General features: G+C 37.2%; 1 protein-coding gene across 6 annotated transcripts in view; it reads right to left on the bottom strand.

The window, feature by feature from the left end:
* NLGN4X (neuroligin 4 X-linked) overlaps window positions 1-17438 on the bottom strand; it is a 181979-nt gene that overhangs the window by 140706 nt on the left and 23835 nt on the right. For 4 of the 6 annotated variants that reach the window (XM_062603761.1, XM_062603766.1, XM_062603765.1 and 1 more), the window contains exon 2: window positions 6936-7019. The gene's annotated coding sequence lies outside the window, so the exon portion shown is untranslated. Of the gene's footprint in view, window positions 1-6935; window positions 7020-8784; window positions 8926-11070; window positions 11196-17438 lie in introns of those variants that run through there. The other 2 variants (XM_062603762.1, XM_062603764.1) reach the window with 2 other exon arrangements.

Here is a 17438-nt window from a genome sequence, read left to right on the forward strand (position 1 = left end):
CTTTGCAAGGACTCTTGTACTAAAACTTTACATGCAAAAGACATTAAACCTCAAGGCTGTCTACTAGCAGTCCAAATATGTGTCTTCTAGTCTAACATCCTCTTTTGGTAACATTATGTAAAAGCAGACTAACTCAGCATAAAAGTTTGATTGCTCATCATTCATAGATAATTTTGAAGGATTTGCATCTCATTTTTATGAACTGAGTTCATGACATGTCTACCCATAAGACGAGTCAGTGTTATGACACAGCATAGGAAAGATCACCTATGTACCTTTAACACAAAGAACAAAGCCTCAAATGATGAAAGCAACACAAATTTTCAGGACAATTAACTCCACTGGCTGCAAACTAAATTAGAATTAAATGCATGACTTTGTTCCAGATAAAAGAGCTTTTTTTCCACCATGGAGAGGCAAAGCACGATTTTAATAGGGATTCGGTTGCAGATTATTAATTTCTTACAGTAACAAAAATTGCAGATTTTTAAGATTATAGCTAAGCACCAATTTTGTCAGTTATTTGCAAAAGTCATACTAAAACATAAATAATTAAGCTGGTTTTGCTAACATTCTGTGAATAGTTGTGTAAGCTTTAAATCCATGTTGATGCTGTGAGCACAGGCAAATCTCCGTAACTATTACTGAAGTTGCACCAGACGAAAAAGATAATACTATTAGTTCATAGCTGTTCGAAAGAAGTAGAGGCTATAATGCCTGAAAACAGACAGAATCTATATTTTACCTGACCTGAGTAGTTTCACCTACACACAAATAATTCTGGACTTTTCTTCAAATAGTGGATAACAGTATTACCGTATTTGTGTTGTTTCCTTTCTTTCGCTTTTTCTTTGGGAAAGAACAACGGAATGCAAAGCAGTACATATGAAAGAAGATGTACTAATTAATGAAATTTGTAGAAAGTGTATTTTAGATACTTTCAGCTTCCATATTTAAGATTCTATAAAATCACACTATATGTATGTATTTTGTGAACAATATAAATGAAAAATCAAAACAAAATCCTGCTCTACAGTGTACAATACCAGATATGTGGGTCTAAATCGGCATGCAGTTAAAGCTAAATGTATTTTACATTCACATAAACAAACAAGCAAATACATTTACCTTCAGAATGAAATAGTGATTTTCAGTCCAAAGACATTTCTACAAGCAATTTGGCTTCCTGCTGGCAAAAGCATTTTATTTTTTTATTTTGAAAAAGAAAGAAACATGCCATCATCTTCCCTAGTCACTCAACAGCTGTATCAATTTGTTTTCACGGCAGTGATTAGCATAATTGCAGTGGATTGCTTGCATTTGGCACAGAATATAAATAATTCAGTATTTTTCATCATTAAAGAGCTAGAGAATGATAATATCAGTTAGGTTGGAAAAAACCTTTAAGACCATTAAGCCCAACCATAAACTAACACCCACCTCACTACAACCTCCTTTCAGGTAGCTGCAGAGAACAAGGTCTCCCATGAGCCTCCTTACCTCCAGCCTGAGCAACCCCAGCTCCCTCAGCTACTCCTCGTAAGACATACTCTAGATCCTTTACCAGCTTCATTGCTCTTCTTTAGACACTGTGATACAAATTTTCCCCAAGCTATGCAGTACTAGGATATTTAAGGATACTTAAGTCAACTTCTCAGAAATAAAACCCAGGCTATTTTGCTTTCCTCCAGCCTTACCTACAACACCAGCATTCACAAATTCATTCCCAGAAGTACATAAAAACTGTGTCTTATTTTGTCAGCATTCATTTCATCTATAAGACCTCTGCTTCCCATGAGATGCACTTCTAGAAGATTGTGGTTAAATCCAAAAAATCCTGAGTATGGACCACAAGATTCAAATTCAGAATGGTATTAAAATAGTCTACATGTGACTTACTAGTTAACCTCAGAAGTGCATAAATTCTTTTGCATTCTAATGCTCTCTGAGGTCTAGAGCTACAGGAATTTCCAGGTAAACTTTTAGATGTAACACTCAAAATGCCTGTAAATATTCTAGGCACCCGAAAAGCTCACTGAAACCACATTTTTCTCTAGAAACACAAAAATACACTTCTGTACCTGCCCAGACATCCAGTATCTCACATGTTTGTTCTCAGGTCAAAAGCTAGAGGCAATTTTCAGTTCTGGGGAGTAGACAACTACTTTTTTTTGCTAAATGAAGTAGTCTAACTGGTGAGCTAGATGTCTATCAAATCAATACAATCTAGACATTTTAGTTAAAGCAATCTAGAAACATATCTATCTAGAAGGCTAGCAGATATGACATAGTACTTAAAGAAATACCCAGACCCTCTGCAGTGCTGGAATTTTTATTCATAAAACTATACTAGAAACTGTTTTTAAGAACCCAAATCTCTCTCAAGGAACTGAAAATCTTAATTCTCCTGATCTGCTGTTTGATAAATAACGTTGCACTGTGAGTAGCATACACATCCATGAAATTAGCTGAAAATAGCCAAAATAAGAGCATTATTCAAAAATATTTAATCTCTATATAATTCCTTAAAAAATCAGAACAAAATAAAAATACCTTTGTGATTCTATCATTATTGATTTTCCACTTATTTTGTCCCCAAATTTGAGTTCCAATGCCAAGCTACCTATAATGCTATACATGTTTTAAAACTAATCAGTTACGTATGTACTAATATTGGGGATCGTCGTGACCCAGGTGCAAGACCTTGCACTTGTCCTTGTTCAACTTCATGAGGTTTTTATGATCTCACTTCTCAAACCTGTCAAGGTTCCCCCACATGGCATCCCTTCCCTCAAGCAAATGACCTGTACCACTCATCTTGGTGTCTGATCACAATGGTGTTTGCCATCCACAGACTGGTTTCCACCAGTAATGAGTGTAGCCCTTAGTTTAGTGATCTATATTATAACCTGTAATAAAAAAAAAGATTACAGGATACGGTTGTCTCCTAGAAGCTTGAGTTCATGATCCCAGAATCATCTTCTGCCAGCTGTTTCTAGAAGCAATATAAACTGCAGTGTGCAGAGCTCAAATTAAGTCATGGGACTCCAGGAGGATTCAAGATCGTGCTATTACACAGCACTCCTCCTTTTATGTAAATACCAAGGAAGGTGGCTGCTCAATGGCTGATGGGAAAGTAAAGGAATACTTAGTAAAAGATAAGGATGATCTTCCCCTGCCATACTGCTGAGCTATCCAAATAAAAAAAAAACTTATTACAGTCTTCCGCCTAGTAATGAAGATGAGGTGTATTTTCAACCTTGATAGGATGAGGACAACTAGATTTCATTTACAATACAACTAGTATTCATTTACACTGCAAGCTTATGTTTAAAAGCTTTACTGTTTTTCTTGGATAAAATAACACTGAATTTTGAACTTTTTTTTTTTTAAAGTTCCCTGTAGAAACTAGTATGACCCTGCTATTATTGTTCAGTACTGTAGATTTGAATTATGAGTCACAGTGATAAAACATTTTCAAGTTCAAGCATTGCAGAGTAGTAAAATTTGCACTCCACTTCTTTGAACTGAACATGACTCAACTTCAAAAAACACCTCTAATCAATCAGACGACCTCCCTATGCAAAACAGTGTGATTATTTCCTATTTCACTTTCACTTGCTTGCTCACGATGTTATGATTCAGTGAACTTCTGTTAACCATCCAGTTTGAAGAATGTTCAAATTACACAATTTTGACAGTTTTTCATTACTGTTCTAGAATGCTTCATGTAATATAATCTTCAGATTAATTTCCTAAAAATCAGTGGTATTTCTGCAATTGTTACTGGGGGAGAGGAACCTCAATCCATCCCACTCCTACTAGTCTGATGCTGGTGCCAGCAGGAGATGCCCAGAGCCTGGAGAGGGGTCACAGGTCAGCAGGAGCACACCTGAGCAGCAGCACAAATGAATTCCAGCCACTCCAGCCAGTAATGGCTTCATCAGGGGCAAACTTAAATGCCTCTACGCAAATGCACATAGGATGGGAAATGAACAAAAGGAGTTAGAGACATGCATATGCCTTCTGGGCTATGATCTTACTGGCATCATGGGGACATGGAGGGATGGCTCCTATGACTGGAGTGTTGGACCGGAAAGATACAAGCTCTTCATTAAGGACAGGCAGTGGACATGAGGTGTCCATTTAATTGACAGAATCCCATGCTAAAATTATGCTAATGCTTCACCAAGACAGAAAAAATGTGGGGAGTATTTCTTTTTTCCATCTAAGAGTGTAAAACACAGTGAGAAGCCAAAAAGAAATCTAGAAATAAGAGCTGAAGGCATTGCTTAACCAGAGGTTGCACTGCTCAGCCAACTCCACTTCCATTTGCAGTCATAAACCCTGACAACAGGAGGCAAAGCAAAGACTCTGATCTACAACACTGAATCCCAAGAGCTGAAAAGTAGGCTGAGAAGAGCTGACAGCTCAAAGAATATGAGTTATATTGTGCCCTGATTTCTTCAGAGAATTAAGAGCTGATCTGTTTCCTAAAACTCCCAAGACTAGCGCTGCAACGATTTATTCTTGCTTTCTAATATGAAGGCTTTTTTATTCCCTCACATTTTTTATCATAAATGATACAAGACAGAAGGCCTGATTAGAGTCTGAGAACAAGATCAAGAATCTGACAGTATGTGGCTACATCAAAGAAGCTAAATAGCACCTCACAGACTACCACAGGGCTCCATCTGACCACTCAGCTGTCAGGTTGGGATTTTAGAATGAAATCTCACCATTTAAACTAGCTTACACCTGTAATGCAAGATGAAAATCTGAGAACAAAGCATGGGCCATTTGTTTTTTTTCATTACAGTTACTATATTGTGTATTGCCAGCAAGCACTTTTTGCATACTCTATAAATTGCAGTTTTCTCTTCAGAGAAAACATTAGTGGATGTTGAAGAATTTTAGCTGCAGTTGTGGATAAGAATGACAGCAAGAAAAAAAGTAAAAGTGATCAATGTGTGGGGATTTCTTTCGATATCTCTCTTAAATACAAGAGCACAATATAGCAAAATCTGCCCAAGCTACTCTATCTACCTGAACCAACTGTACCTATTTGAACCAATGCTTGTAATTATACACACTCTCACGGTTCTTCCATTCACCCAAATGCATTCCTGCTGTCCACATGTTTGGCTTGGGTTGTATATTTTCCTGAAAGCCTTCAGATCTATTCTGATTTGTCTCCTGAAAAACTCTTCATAGGAATATAACCTTGTTCTAGACAAAATAGCAAATATCTTCACAAATATTGCCATATTTCTGTTCATGTACTTTTGAGTACCTTCCAGCTGGCAGTGGAACGTGTGTATTTGTGGCTTACATATACTTCAGAAAAGTAACCAGCAGAGAAGCTGAAATAAATTTGTCTCAAGACTTACAACTTCATTTTCTACTCTTCTGCTTTTTTAACATATAGTCCAATTATCACTTCACAGGAACAAGGAGATTTTCAAAAGGCACAGCTGGCTTCTGATGTCCATGAACTTGCAGCAGGAATTAAAAGACAGACATCAATATACTCTACCACACTTCTCTGGTTTAATGTTGTTTGCTTCCCTTTCTTCTCCTTCTCCCTGAATCTCCCTCAGTGAATTATGAAGAACAAACAAAATGCTGAGAAAACAGTGAAAACTAAAATCACACCATCAGTTTACCCTTCACACCCCTCCCCAGATCTGTGTTTTATCTCAGTGTGCTGTGATAGATCTTGAGATAAGACTTTCCCTTCTTGGGACATGGCTGTGGCTAATTCTAGTGCAAGACAATGTAAATCTAACACAAATTATTAGTTCCAAAGAAATTAAGTGATTATTTTAACTTTGATTTCAGCTTTGTATACTTTATATCAGCCTTGTTTACTTCATATCAATTACTCTTTTTCCTGAAAAAAAGTATAATGAGTTTTCTGAAGAGAGTACATAGCTATAGCTTAGGTGCATTCATGCATTATGTGTACTATTCACTATAGTAACTCATAAGAGCTCAGCTATGATCATGGATCAGCATGGATGCTAAACTGTTAAACAGGATCCTGTTTATAAAGCGGGTTTTATTCAATTACATTTTAAATTGCTACAAATTGGAATAAACATGGTTCAGTGATGTAAAAGTCACAGGAGCTTTCAAAGCTGTTATTCTCTTTCTCTGATTTTTACACTTCGCATAATGGTACCCTCAGATCTCATAACTAACCTGTCATACTTCAAATTATTGCTTATTCAAAACTTTATTATATTACTATTCCTTCTCCTTGAATTTAGGACTCAATGATTACACTAAATTGAAATGTCATTATACTGCATCTAGCACAATGGTTACAGAAAAGTCTCATCTGCTTCGAAGTTCATAGATCATATAGAGTGAGAAGGAAGAACTATGCAACAGCAAAATTTTTCTAGTCATTTCTACATGTCTTTCCCTTTTCATTAATCAATGTGTCAGGCACAGTATGAAAGAATGGCAATTACATTAATCTGTTTTATAAATGGGATATATTCTATACATAGATTTCTAAACTAAAGCCTTGTCACATATTTTTGCAAACTGAAAGACCATCAGCTCTATCTGATGCAGTGTAGCCTGGAAACCCCAAGCCTTACGGAGAAGCAGTGTCACAATAGCCGGGTTTAATCCCATGTCATTTAACTACAAACTGATTCATATCAGTATTTACAGAGCTGAGAAATAATAACAATTCATGCTTATCATGAATAAACACGTAAAAAGCACTAATGTTCAGCAAGGATTGTATTCCATGTCTCATTATATAAACATATGCTAAACAGGCATTTTAACTGGAAGTATATATTGCAAAGATGTATTTCAAACATTTAAGAACACCAGCAGCAGAGACTTGTTCTAATTTCTTTTATATTAATTTTTACAGCAGACAGAATTGCTCTGAACATAGTGCAAGTACTTACCACTGTGTTGTATTTTTGAGAAGGCTTCAGAATTCTCCCATAAGAGGCAGCATGATGTCATTTTACTTACAGCAGAAGTTTTTCCTGTTAGGAAAAAATACATAGTGCTCTTCAGTAAATGAATGGGAAAAAAGGCATGCTTGTAAGTCACACATGGTGAAAAAAGTGACTTATTAATCAGCTGTAATGCTGTTTTTCAAGAATAAAAAAAGGAAAATCATAACACTGATACCCAGAGAATAAATACATTGATCATATTGCACTGACTTCTGTCATTAAAAAAATATTAGCAATATTTTTAGTTTGCAGATTGATCACTACTACAAAACCAGAATTCTCTTATAGCTATATACCACAAAAATATACATTTGGGGACAGGAGGGGGACGGGAGGGGGATGGGACCTAAAGCAAGCACTTAAAAGAAGAAAAAAAAAACCCCACTGCAAATCCTTGGGTTTTAAATATTTATGTAAACATGTATTACAAATATTCAAATATAAAATACATGAATTCAAATATATGAAAATATAAATATTCCATTTTTAAAGCCATTTGACTATTATTTTTTCTTTCTTATGGGTAATTCAAAACTGTAGTCAATTCTTCAAATGACATTTCAATGATAGGCTATTTGCCAATCTTCTATCCATTTTAGATAGACTATTTAGATAGGCTGAATAGCAGTATTTACCAATAGTCTCTACTGTCAGAACTATCTTGAGACACTGCAACTTAAAACTCAAACCTTAATATTGTTAAGAAAGTTATTTCAGGTAATTTGCTTAGGTTCCAAGACTGTATTAGCTGAAATACTTCTCTTCCCTCAAAGGCCAGCAGAGTTGATTTTACTGCATTCATAGCTACACACATTTTGCAGGGGAATTCATGCACAGACTGTGTGTTTCTGTATCTCTCTTAAAGTACCAAGGCACTTCATATAATTTAGTCTTATTGTCAATAAATTAATCATCACAAAGAAGCACTTTGTGTGCAAAATACCATTTCAAAAATAATTACAGGAGCAAGGGTGAGGCAGTCAAGTATTCCTATTAGCTTGCTAATACGTCAAGCAACCTCAATTTCTGAAAAATCACACAATGCATTTGGTGACAGCATAGTGCCTATTAACACTGTAGAAACACTTCTGCAATAAATTGGCAAGCATGTTCCACAAACTTATATGGCTTTCAGGGTCCATCAGCACCTTACTCATCAGCAGGAACAGACATGACTTCCAGGTAACAGATGAAGTATGGACTATCATCACAAACAATGTATCTATACATACACATGCATACAAACACATTCTCTCTGTGTATGCATGTATCCTGTATATTAAGAAATTAACCAGGTTTTAGCAATAAGAATCCTAAGAAGCATGGCAGTGGGTTTCCATATCATATTTCAGAAACTTTTCTCATACTATTTAAAGAAAAATCATCAGATCTTAGCCTTTGATTTTGACCAAAATCAATATAAAATTGTTTACTATAATGGTGTAACTTACTTGCTACTGGCAGATTCTGAAATTTTAATCACAATGAATGACTTTCTCATTAATGTTTTTACTCACTAGGGCAAAACCACTACCTGTAAGTGCAATTCATCCCAACAACTGCAAACACAGTCCTCAATTCTGTGTAAAGTCGTGATTATAAACTGGAAATAAATACCAGGAAATGCATATCTGAATGCATGTCTGAAACATACAAGTTCAGGAATATGGAAGCAAAGCAAAATTCCTTATGAATAAGGAATGTGTGAAACACTCTAGATAAACTGTGAGAGTGTCCATCTAGACACTTGCTGCAGGGGAAGTCTGGCAACACTACAACTTTTCATACACACCCGTTGAGGAATCAGATGTTGAAGTTTAGGGCAATCTTTACTCCAAGCTACAATAATGTCTTAAATCTCTCCACGTGACAGTGGCACTTTCACTGGAGATTTCACTGCTCATGGAGACTTTGACAGCCATTCCCATTCTCCAACAGTGATTAAACCTAGGATATAAGAAATAAGGAAGGATTTAAGGAATGGCTGGACAGTGAAAATCCACTAAGGCTAAGACAGCTTCCCTTCTGTTATTTTAAACTTGCACTTCCTTATTTCGGTAGCCTTTATAACTTAATTCTTGCTACAGGAACAGAATAAGACTCATCTTGGCTTTACTGACAAAGATGGGGATTGCATATACTGTCTCTCCACAGCACCAAAACAGTATCCACCTTTAAAGCATAAAAATTAATTAAGAAAGTGCTATTTGTGAACTGTGTTTTCCAAGTTTATCTTTTCACCTATCTATTTATCCTTTTCACCTTTGGTTTGTCATATGGATGTTCTAATTATCCTTTCCAAACTGATTTTATTTATGGATGACTAGATTATAGTTTAGACTGTAAATATTCTAGTAAATCACACTGTCTTCTACATTTCCACGTTGTGTTTAGACTTTCTCTCCGTAATAGTCAGTTACCCTCTGAAGAAAAAAACAACAAGAAAAAAACAACTGCAAATACAGCACTCCCTTGTATCAGGAAGGCACACATGTTAAAAGACTAACAGTCAAATTCTAAGACGAAATATAGATGTTGCCTACATATATATTATGTCATTTTATCTCCATATAAATGACAACCGATTTCCTCATAATTGTAAAGTATTATTAAAATATTAAGGGAATCTGGCAGTCCTTCTAAGCATATTTCCCTGAAGCTTAAAACACATTTTCTCACCAGTCCAGGCTCACATGTAATTTGAATCTTACAGTGTTAGGATGATCCTAGTTCTAAGTTACTCAGTTTAAGCTTACTCAATTGACTCATTTCACAGAATTACCACAACAGTCTCTTATTTTATGGGTGATAAAACAACAAGCAACTAATACTGACACACTTATCTTAGTCTTTACCTGAGAAATAAGATCTGTCTCATAGATGTTTTGTTTCGAACTTGATGACCTGCTCTTTCCAGCTATCGCCTCTGCCAGCTCTTGTCAATACCCAGATATAGGCTGAAAATATTTGTTTATTCTTTGATGCTCAATTTTATTCATCACAATGACTGGGTTATTTTAATTAACTTCAATTTAGGCAGACAGGTTCATTAAGTCTCTCTGAGAAAACGTGCCCTTTTAAATGCAAACTTAGCATCTTTAAATCTGCATCTTTTACAGTGTTTACATTCTTTTCCCCACTGATTCAGTTTCATATCAAGTTCTTTCTTCGGAACATTTTAATAATAAGCCCTCCCCAATGCTAAATTCAAGAATTTCATACTCAGCAACATGTTCAGTAGCAAAAAAATTTTCAAAACTTTTGAACTATAAATAGAAAATCACAGATTAAACAGCGGATAAATGTATTTGGGCAGTTTTATGATGCTCTCTCAGCATCAATAGCCCAGAAGGCAGAACATCAGATAAGGAGATGATGCTATTTCAACTTAATTGCCTGGACAGTTTGGGAGGAGGTGCACCTTAAGAAGACAAAAGCCAGCTACAGGTAGATCCCACAGCAGGAAATGGACAAAGCCCAACTAGATGAGTATCACAGATGCACAAATGAAATCAACTTTCTCCTTAATTTAGGTATTTGAAAACTAACTAACTAAACCTGACCTCAGGCTTCCTTTGCATTTAGTGGGGAAAAAAATAGGCATCCCAAACTGTAGAAGGCTTATACATCTCCATGAGACAAATACTGTGGGTTTTAAGTAAGAAATCAAACAACCCACTCTTCACATATACCAACTGAGGTTATGTTGACTTAGAAATAGCTAAGAAATGAGTGGTGGTATCTTACCTTCTTTACATAAAGCAAATGTAAGTAAGTATCAAACAAGCAAAGGCAGTAAAATGTAACTTCTCTGATAAATGTACAGTAACTCTTTCTTTGCCTACAGGTAGGGAATTCACCAACATGAAAAATCTCCCATTTTGAAGACACATTTTTCAACTTTAATCAAAAACAGCACACCAGAAGACAGAAAACCTCTCATGCACACACTCCCTCTAAATGTATATTTTCCAAATGTTATTCCTTGTGTTGCTTCTTTCTCCCTCTGACATAGTAGTCTCCTCAAGATTTCCTGCTCATTTCTTTCTGCTTTAAATAGTTAAACCTATGAACCTACTTCTACCTTTGGTCTTGATTCCTCCCTGTCCCATAAGGATCCATTTGTGGTAGCATACTCAGAGAAATGAGGAAAAAGAGACTGACACTCTTCTGAAGTCAGAGGTGAGGCACTGTGTCCTCGGCCACAATTAACTAAAATATCCAAGAGAACAGGTGGGTGGCTTCACAAAGAAACTACAAGAAAAAGAACGAATAAGAATGTATGACTCTAGCAAGGTCTGCAAGGTCAGGAAAAACTGTGAGCAAGGCCCAGAGATGGGTGGAGAAAGTAGTCAGAACATCCTAACACAAATGACAACCACAGACTGCTCTTCAGAGAAAACAGGCTCCTACCAAACATACAATTGCAGAAGCAGAAGAATGATAACACAGAAACAGAAAGGCTGAGGCCATCTCCACAGGATGCAGACCAGGGAAGAGGAATGAAGCTGTAATGCATGATGGGAGCTAGGATCAAGTGATGTGAATCTGAAGGAGTCCCTATTTTCACTAACATCTGGAAAATCTTCTTGCCTTGGACAGTATTTAGATACGAATCTTTGCTAACAGGACTGGCAAAACACACGTGAGTTTCTTATGTGGTCCATGTAAGAACCACTGTGAAGTACTTGTCAAAACAAAGGTATCATGTGTGATGCAGCAGATAAAAATTTTATCTTCTGATGAATGATGGTAAATTTTTGAATAGTATATAATACACATTTCATTAGAAAATTTATTTTTGTAACACCAAAAAATGGAAATCTAAAGGATGAAAGGATTACAATATGAGTACAGCAAGATTCCAAACAAACCTAATAATTAATGCTATAGCTCAGAAATCTGAAAAGCTCCAGAAATAAAAAAAAAAAAATTGCTGAGGGGGAAAAACAAAACGAAAAATTACACAAATAAATCCAAAATCCCCCCTCAAAAAAAAAAAACCTCAAACAACCCCAACAAAAAAATGCCAAAAAAAAGAAAAAAAATTTAAAAAATACAAACAAACAAACAAACAAAAAAACCCAGACTGAAAACAAAAGGGTTAGACTCAGTTTCAACCACAGCACAACAAAAGAAACCTTCTGAAGAATTTGCAAACTGCTATGAGAAGTCAGGAAGAATTAAACTCATGAAGTCTGAGCTCGAAACAGCAACACACACATGAGAAATGCTGATAATGCAGAAGTGAGTGATTTGCCATGTTAAGAAATTCTGAAGGGTAAACGGAATGACAAATGCCCTCAAGGAACTTCAGGCCAGTAAGTAACAACGCCAACAAACCATGTAGAATATGACATAGTAAAAATGAAGTACATAAGAAAGGCTAAGTCTAAGGTCAAAGAGAAGAGGAGAGAATGCTGACCCTGTTTCAAAGAAAAGGTTGATTCTCAAGTCAGGGATAAGAGAAAGGCCAAGCCTGAGATTAAGGAGGAGGATGAAAAGGAGGACAAGATACAGCTAAAGGAGAAAGACAGCAGAAAGGGGATGGGAAAAGAACAATCTGAGATTAAAAAAAAAAAAAAAAAAAGATTAAGGACAAACCCAAAGTCAAAGGAACAGAATCCAAAGACAGCTTCAAGACCATGCTGAGACATACTGAAATTAAAGATCAGTTAGGAACAGCAAGAGCTCCACATAATAACCCTCAAGCCTGCCAAGGTACAGCATTCAAAGACTGTAGATAGGGAATCAGAAGAATGGAAGACAGAATAATCCACCCAGTGGCATGAAGTTCAGATCATCTATTCAATCCTCACTTCAAGGACACAGTTAAGTCTCCCTGGGCCTTCTAATATTATTTACTTGTTTCTCAAACTAACAGCAAAAAAATGTACCAAAGGGCACTTAAACAGCTATTACAGCGAAGCTCTTGCTATGCTCAAGGCAATGTTGACTATCAGTGTCACCTCCAAGTCATTACCAGTAAAGCATTTATCTTTGATGAAATCAAAAATGCCTCCCTGTGCATGAGCAACCTCTGAAAAACATATTTGCCTTTCTCCCATATGATTTTTTTTTTTTTAAGAGCCTAGGTAATTCAGGAAAAAAAAATTTCATAGCCAGAAAGACTGGAATGACTGAACACTGAATGAAAATTCATACATGAAAAACATGTCATAAGTGAAAAAGTTCCTATATTTACTTTACACAAATCATGCACCAGATACTATCATTGTTGGTTAATGCACTGTCAAAATATAAGCCACTGAGCTGTTTTTCACATATCCTCTCTCCAAAAATGCAGTGTGAAATTCCTATCTCAGCAATCAAATTGAAATCAGCTCATCAAAATCTGTCTGCATCTAGGTGTTTGACTATCTAGCTACATAATTTTCCATTCCTATACTATCTAAATATCTTTCCGGTGGATACTACATGTGCAGGGAGGCTATTCCAGGTCAGTGCTGATATAACTCAGAAGTTTCCAGGGAATCAAGGCAGAGGGCCCCAACTGACAGCAACATCGCCACAAGTTAAGAGACTTCCTTCTCTTGAAAACTCAACTCTTACTCATTTTCACCTTCACAGTGTTCCCCCAGCTCTCCAGAATGAAATTAAAACATTAGTAAACCAAGTCACAGATGGCAACCCACCCATATTGCATCTCCAAAACAAATATTCATAGGAAACCTTGCAGCCTAGCATGTCCCCAAGGGCACCACCAGCCCTGACTGTCCCCACCCAGTCCCTTCAGGGCTCCCCTACCCTGCCTAGGACTCCATGTCAGCTACCCAGGACCGTCAGCCCCTGTCCCAGTGACACCCCATCAGGGCCGGTCTCCAGCTCCCCACAGCCCTGCACTACTGAGCCCATGTCTCAACTCATCTCTCCATCCCCAAGGAGGTACCCAATGCCCTGGGCTGGGGCTGCCCCAGTGCCCCCAGCTACCCTGATAGTGGCTAGAGTGGGATAGGACCTGGCTGCCAGGCCCTGCTCTGCTGCCCTCCATGAGGAGACTCTAATGCTCCCGGCCCCTGTGATGCCATGACACATTACCAAATTTAGAACTTCAAGTGAACTGTTCACACAGCAAAAAAATTCAACTTTAACCAATCCCATAATGAGAGACAAATGAGAAGCACATCCTTCTTGCAGCAGCTGTCTTCCCACCCATAACAGAATTACCAAAATCCACACCATGTAAGTCCATGATAATTTTTTTTCCACAGACACCTTAATGAAAGCTGTGTGGATTAAAAGCAAACACACAAAAGAAACACGCACACCAAAATCTGCAGCAGAATGAACTCACATAATCAGTCAAGAATGGAAACAACAAGTTATAATTGATTTTTTTTAACATTCCTCTATTACCCTTTCCTGTTTCTCCATCCAGACTAGCTAAAACCTCCTAGGTAAACCTACGCACTAAATTCCTTAGTTCCAAAGAGTATTCAAAATTGGACTCCACAGAGACATTAATCTTACTATTGTCTCTACATCTCTTCTCTGGAGAAGCCCTCATTTTTTGTTATAGACTATATTCACATTTTTTACATGACTGAGCCACCTACTTAGCACCTATACCTGCTATACAGGTGCTGCGTCTCAAATTGTCTAAATGATAGGTTAATTATGTTATGAAAGGCATTGTATCTACATTTCCTTAGGAGGTAATGCTCAGAACATTTGTTACTAGTAAGCGTTCAGTGTAAAGTCTGCTGCTTTAGTTTCAGCCCTTTAAGAGATGGTCTTCTGCATCCAGAAGCTCATCATTTTTTCCCCTAACTATATCTGTTAGTAAAAGAAGTGCCATTAACTCTCCTTACAAACTTTGTGAAATTTCGAGATAACCTAACTGAAATTTTAACACAAGAACTTGTCTTAAAATTAAGCAATCAAAAACAAAATAAGAATGGCTTTCATCCTAGTAAAGCATTATGTAAAGAAGGATCAATGAGGTTACTGGTTCCACCTCTCTGCATTTTGCATTAAATCATCAGGTGAAAATAAATGGCTCAAACCGCAATGAATATATAGAGGTGGTAGAGGTGGTCATCACCGGACCATAGCCTCAGACCATTTAGACATAATTCCCTTTCATCTACCTCAGACCATTTAGACATAATTCCCTTTCATTTATCTTGCCATTTTATCTCCTTCCAAAAGGTATTTAATGATTTACTTCTTTATTTCTTCCAAGTAGTTTTTAACCTGTGTAGAGATTATCATCACAAGTGAGGAGCAGACATAATCACATCCTACATATACCCGTGGACTAAACTCCATACAATTTAAACTGCAAGGAATGTGCTTTTGCAGCCTCATTACTCAGAATGATTGGTGAAGAGGAATGAACAAGATTAACACAAAAAATAACTTCTGAGGGGGTTGGGTAGTGGAGAGCAAAAAACTCAGAGTACAACAGCTTGATATCAGAGAATCATCTTAGCAGTCTTTAAAAACCAGCGGCTAAAAGCATTCAAGTATTGATTTATCTAGAGATTTTTTTCTTAATTCAAAACTTTAGCTGATGAAACAACTAATCCAGAATCCATTTCCAGGCATATGGAGGACAAGGCAGTCAACAGTAGCAGTCAGCACGGATTTACCAAGAGTCATGCTTTATCAGCTTTATAAACTGCGATGAAAAACTGGCTTGGTAGATAAGGGGAGAGCAGTAGATATTGTCCACCTGGACTTCAGTAAGGCATTCCACAGTTTCCCATAAGATTCACGTAGAGAAGCTGATGCTGCCTGGGCTGGATGAGCAAAGGCTCTGGGGAATCTGATTCATATTTACAATTATCTGAAGGGAGGGTGCAAAGAAGATGGAGCCAAGCTCTTTTCAGTGATGCCAGTAACAGGACCAGAGGCAGTGGGCACAAACTGAAACACACAAGGTTCCCTCTGAACATCAGAAACCACTTTTTTACTGTGCAGGTGACTGAGTACTGGCACAGGCTGCTCTGAGAGGTTGGAGCGTCTCCCTCCTTCAAGATATTTAAACATTGTCTGGACATAGTCCTGGACAACCAGCTGTAGGTGTACCTGCTTGAGCAGAGGGGTTGGACAAGATGATCTCCAGTGGTCCCTTCCAATCTCAATTAGTCAGTCATTTTGTGCTTCTGTGATCTGTAAATATATGTACCATTTTCAAGAAAGAGTATGCCATCAAAATGAGTCCTTCCTGACTCAAAGAAGCCAGATTTGTGTTTCAAAGGCTATAGCAGATGTTCAGTGTTCGGTTACGTCTAATTCATGACAGCGAATCACTTTATCAATTACTCATATCATTATTTCTCCTTATGGAGCAGCATCATTTGGTATTAGCCACTGAAGACCAGCTTGAACTATAATCTCCAACATCTCAAGTGATCCTCTTCAGGCAAAACTGAGAAAAAGCCTGATTCAAGACAAGAACTGGAACTGAGATGGTTTTTTATGTCCAGGGGTTGTATTTTAACTCTCTCACTTGAGTCTTCATACAGAATCACCTGCTTACCAATGGAAAGTCACAGTCAGAACAAAGGGAAAGAAACAGCTCCATCTTCTTTCAACACTACAAGACTCACTCAAAGAACACAGAGACATGAAATGGGATGTCTATATCTGGCTACTATAGCCTTGTGAGCAAACACAAGCACATTTGAAACCCACAAGACCATGTTTCACATGACTGTTATGAGAGCTTTTCTCTAAGTCTTGAACTTAATAGCTCTGTTTCTACTGCCTTCCACTAAGGCTCGTTCCAACAGCTGTCTACATCACAAGGTATCCTGGTAAAACCACAATTTCTATATATTTGTATGTGATCTTTCCTTACAACAGGTAAAGCAACTGTAAGAAAGAGAAATCGGGAAGAAAGGAGTAAAGGGGACTACAGAGCAGCTCCACATAATGGCTCAACCTGTCAACAGCCCACTCTGCTCCACCTGTTCCAAATCCTATTCCAGCCTGTAGTCTAAATACAGCCAGAATTTCATTTGTTAACAATGAGCAACAACGGAAAATTATGGAGAATTTGTATCTAAGGTTCCCATTTATCTTCCCTCAAATTCAATGAGGAGAAAAGTCTTTCACTGGAAACATTTCTTCTAATTAAATTCCATTCTGACTTATTTGGGCTGTACTTGAAACTATCAGTTTTCCCTTCTTCACTATCTGTTTTCAGGAAAAGTTTTGGCAGTTTACCAAAATCATAGTACATAAAAAAGCAAGTATTTTAAAATGTGTATCCTTTTTTACAGCCAAAATGTGACATAACAGCAATGATGGCAGCTGCTACCATCATTACTGTTACACTGGGAGTGAATGAGGAAATTAAAAGAGAAGGAATCCTGTCTTGACAGTAACCTCATGACCAACCCTATTCCTTGAACTCAAGAAGCAAATGAGGCAGAGAAAGGAGGTAAGATGGATTTATTGGGACAGAAAACTATA

Source organism: Pezoporus occidentalis, unplaced genomic scaffold (assembly GCF_034315485.1).
Source record: "Pezoporus occidentalis ecotype Australia unplaced genomic scaffold, CSIRO_AGI_Poc_V1 ctg81, whole genome shotgun sequence".
Taxonomy (NCBI): Eukaryota; Metazoa; Chordata; class Aves; order Psittaciformes; family Psittacidae; genus Pezoporus; species Pezoporus occidentalis.